The sequence below is a fragment of the Zingiber officinale genome, chromosome 10A, assembly GCF_018446385.1.
Source record: "Zingiber officinale cultivar Zhangliang chromosome 10A, Zo_v1.1, whole genome shotgun sequence".
In the NCBI taxonomy this organism is placed as follows: domain Eukaryota; kingdom Viridiplantae; phylum Streptophyta; class Magnoliopsida; order Zingiberales; family Zingiberaceae; genus Zingiber; species Zingiber officinale.
The window spans coordinates 72,711,797-72,716,192 of NC_056004.1; the positions used below are offsets into that span (position 1 = coordinate 72,711,797).

The 4,396-nt window shown below is 40.3% G+C and overlaps 1 long non-coding RNA gene across 1 annotated transcript; it reads left to right on the forward strand.

Annotated features, from left to right (window-relative positions):
- The first annotated feature begins 2,350 nt into the window (after positions 1-2,350).
- On the forward strand, positions 2,351-3,091 carry LOC122028049. Its single transcript, XR_006124612.1, has 3 exons — positions 2,351-2,582; positions 2,659-2,751; positions 2,933-3,091. It is a non-coding gene; the product is annotated as an uncharacterized LOC122028049 (long non-coding RNA).
- The last annotated feature ends 1,305 nt before the right edge of the window (positions 3,092-4,396 follow it).

The following is a 4,396-nucleotide window of genomic DNA, read 5'->3' on the forward strand; positions in this document are numbered from 1 at the left end:
CATGTACTATGTTTGCAGATCCTTTTACTAAGCCATTGACTAAATAGTCATTTCAAGGAATGGGAAGTCTTTGTGACTTCGTAAAATGTAACACGTTGTAAAATGTCATGATCTATTCAGTATATATATTGTTACATTTTAGATTAAAGTCTCGATGTGCATGTTGGCAGATTGAGATTGGTCCACTCACATGAACAATTATCTCTATTTGTTAAGTATAAATAGAGGTAAGACCGTTATTTATGGGGCAGCTTATGTAGCTGTGAATAGAGACATACATATAAGTTAAGATCGCCTTGATAATTGTGTCAAGATGAGATCATTTATGTAATGATCGGAGTAAATGTACCCACCATTTACTGAATCTACTTAAGGATTAGACATTAGGTATATCTAGATCGAAATCTGTATAATGTTAAAATTTGAGGAAAAACATGCGCTCTTTTTAATAAAGAGAATAACATTATAGCATGTGATTCATACCACATGTGCTATGACGACAAGAAGGGTAGTAAGAGAATAGATCTCTGTTTCTCTACTATGTGAGACCCTTGAGATTATAAGTTAATCTCAATTTTACCCTCAGTGACTATTTAGCTGTCTACTTGAAGTTATAATCAGTGTTTGCTACTTTAACATATTTTCTATTGACTATGGATGATTAGGTCTATGGAGCATAACTAGGAAAGCGACTAATTAAAATGAATATATTCTAGCTAAAAAGGAAGATTAAATAGATTTATATCTTTTGATATTATTCACTGGTCGACCTATTCCTGTTATGTATAGAAATGATTGTGAATATTGAATATGGAACATGCTCTTGACATAATAGTCATTATGAGGGATTAGAGATGTTCATATTGATGTAAATGAAGATTATTTAATCTGGGTAGATAGCAAGATATGAATATCTCCTAGATAATGGTTATGTGTCACTGGGTAATTGGATATTTCTTGGGTAACAGATATGTTCCGCCAGGAGAGAGGCTATGTGCCATAATGAGAGTGTTTCTAATTCATTTGGAAGAGCGGCTATGTAAAGTGTAACGACTTTGCTAGCATTGATCACTTAAAGAGCATCTATGTAAGGTGTAACAATCTTCTTAGTAATAATTGCTCAGTGTTGCTTGCTGTCGCACGAACCAATTTTCCTAATGTATGAAATGGATGTTCTTATTTGGTCTTTGTGACTAACTAGTTCTTACCTGATCTTTGTGACTTGATTATAATATAGTTTATGTGACTTATATGGTCTTTGTGACCAGTTAACCTTTAAGAATTGACTTGAACGAGTGAGAGATATTGGTGTTAAGAAGGAGAAAGGGTGTCTCTTCCCTTTCACCTTCTAACCCTTTCTCATTCCTCCATTAATGGAGATAGAGGAAGATGAAGAGTCATCTTCCTCTATAAAAAAAGCATCCAAGGCAATAAGTGCAATGAGGAAAAGAGCGCAAGAGGGGTGTATGCATCAAGAAAGGTTGCTGCGTTGTGTACGCAGATGGGACCGAAGCACATCAGAAGTATTGTCAGAATTCTGTCAAGACTATGTGTCTTGCAGAGATGAAGAACATCCGAGACATGTGATTTGGTTTGTGAACCATGAAGAACTTTTTGATTCGTTTATGATCGTTCTTCCGACGACAAGTGGTTCGTGATAATTTTTCCGACGACAAAGAAAGATCAAGATCTATTATGGGAGATCACTATGAATTTTATAGATTTTATATTTCTATATTTTTCATACTTTAAAACTATCAACCGAGCTAGCCCCATTTATTCATGTAAAATACCGGAAAATAGGCGAACATTAATAAGGGATTTTTTCGGAATTTTTGGTAATTTTTTTGGAATTTTTCGGAGCTTGTATGGACGAGTTTTCGGGGATAAAACGAGGTTCCGGAAAAAAAAAAACCTATTTAGGTTACCCCATTTAAATGAGGAAAAGTTGAATTTCTAAATTCCTTTTCTTTATTTATTTTGCCTTTTCTTTATTTTCTTTACTTCCTCTCCTCCTCGCCGAAAGCCCCTGCACGCCCGAGCCATTCCCGACGCCGAGCCCTAACCGGCGCTCACGGCGGTTTTCTCCATTTCCTCTTCTCGGTTTCCTCCTCTCCTCTTACATATTCTCTTTTTCTGCCCTAGCGCCTCGCCGACGTCGCTCCTCCTCAGCCTAGCGCCGGCAGCCGACTGCCTTCCTCTGCCGATCCCTTGCCGCTGCCCTCTTTGGACCGAAGCAGCGTCGGCCACTGAGACTTCCTCTCTTCTCCTCTGGTCCGACGAGCCACCGCCGGACACCTTTGCTCTCGGCCCCATCGCGGTGATCAGTAGCCACTGGACGTCAACGCGCAGAGATTACACCGTGCCCTAGTCCTCCATCTCGCTGGCAACCGAGTACCACTGCCGGTGTTCTCCCGTGCCTGAGCTTCATCTCCTCTTCAGAGTAAGGTTGTTCGGATGAGGTAACAACAAGTGATTTCAGCAGTGATTCGGCAGTGTAAATTTGAGGTTTCCAGCAGCAATCAACCCTTGTTGGCAGTAACAAACCTTCAGTGGATCAGTGATACTTGCTGTGAATTTAGGTAAGGTGTAGGTGGTATAATTTTTACTGAGTTTGGGTTTAATTTGATTAATGAAGGTGTTGGAATTGTGATTTAGGTTTATCGGTTTGGGAGATTGGCAATTTAATCTTGCTCCGACTGTTGATTTACAGTAGCAATGTTTCCAACCAGATTTGGACAAGTTGTAGAGGTAAGTTTGTATATGTACTAGATTTCATTCTAGTTGTGGACTTGTTAGGGTGCCCTAATTCTATTTAATCGTGATATGTGGCTTGAGTGGATTTGGGTTTTTGCCTAATTTAGCCTTAAGGATTTTATTTAGCTATACATTTGAGTTAGCTAAATACATTATGTTTATATTGGTGACACAGGACCTTGACGCGAGACGGATATCTCGGCGTCGGAATTTGACCGGATACGATCCTTTCTATTTTCGGAGGCGGGTACTTTTGACTTATGTCATTTGATATACATAGTAGTGAATTTAACAAGCTGCATTAATTATGTCCTTTATTTCTTTCGGTTAGTCACTACCCATTATCTGATACATGATTGATTGATTGCTTGATTTGCATCCCATGTATACTTTATTTGTTTATACATGCTTATAGGGGGTAGTGATATACCATGCTTCACCATGTTCAGGACCTAGGTTTTTATACCTTCTGTGTACCTTTGATTCGATATGATCCGTTGACCTAGGGTGCACTTTTCTATATATATGGATTAGGTCAGGATGTTTTTATGGTTATTGCCATGCACCATTTGCATGATTGCATGCTGTGCGATAGTCCGCTCCATTATTGTTGAGCACATCGCCAGTTACATGGATCTGCACACACCACCACTCATGGGTTAGTGGTCGATTCAGGCAGAGTGTGTTGCAGCAGGGACTCTGTTAGGCACCGTTGGTCCACTCATGGGTAGTGAGACACAACGTGTTATCCGGCAGGGATTCCTCCCCGTCACTGTGTACCGGGAGTTGAGAGCATTGCGCTCCCCCATTTATGATTTGGAGTAGGAGGATAGGTGTACTCCGACAGCATCCCGTCCACTCGGTCACTCATCAGGAGTAGTGACGACAGAGTGCACGGTTGTCACAGCCCTACCCACTCGGCTTCACTATTGTGTGAGATGATCGACTGGTGTCAGGGGTGACCAGGACGCATCATTGGCATCATATGCATGATGCATTTATTGCTTGTGCTTGTGTTTGCTGCATTTATATGCTGCTATTATTTGGATACCTATGTTTGACATGCATACAGGATTTCCTTATCCCTCGGACTGTTTGACCTTATACTCATGACCTGGTTAGTACAGTATTCTCCTGTTTACTTCAGATGCATTTTTATCTCACTTATCAGGAGACTGTACGCATGATTAGTGCTAGGTGTTGTTTCCCTACTTTGTATATCAATTGTACCTGCTGAGTGTTGGACTCACCCCGCCTTCATTGTTGTTATTTTCAGGTTGATGCTGTCCGGAGGGAGTTCCAGTCGCTAGTCCTCACTGCACGTAGTGCTAGATCCCTGCAGACCTCGAGGATTTATTTACCATTTGGTTTGGTTTTTATTTGCTTATGTGTGTACTTGGTTATTTGGATACTTGGACATCGTGTGTTTTCTTTTGATGTTGATGGATGTTCTATTCGATATGTTTTTACTATATGCCTGCCTGGACAGCAGAAGAGGTGAGTTTCGTCGGATTTGAGTTTTATGAGTGTAGTGGAGTAGGGTGGATTTCGAGTCAGTGTAGTATTGTGATTACTATTATTAACTGCGTGGTTGTGACAGCCAGAGGCTGAATATATATATAAACTGCGTGGTGATTGT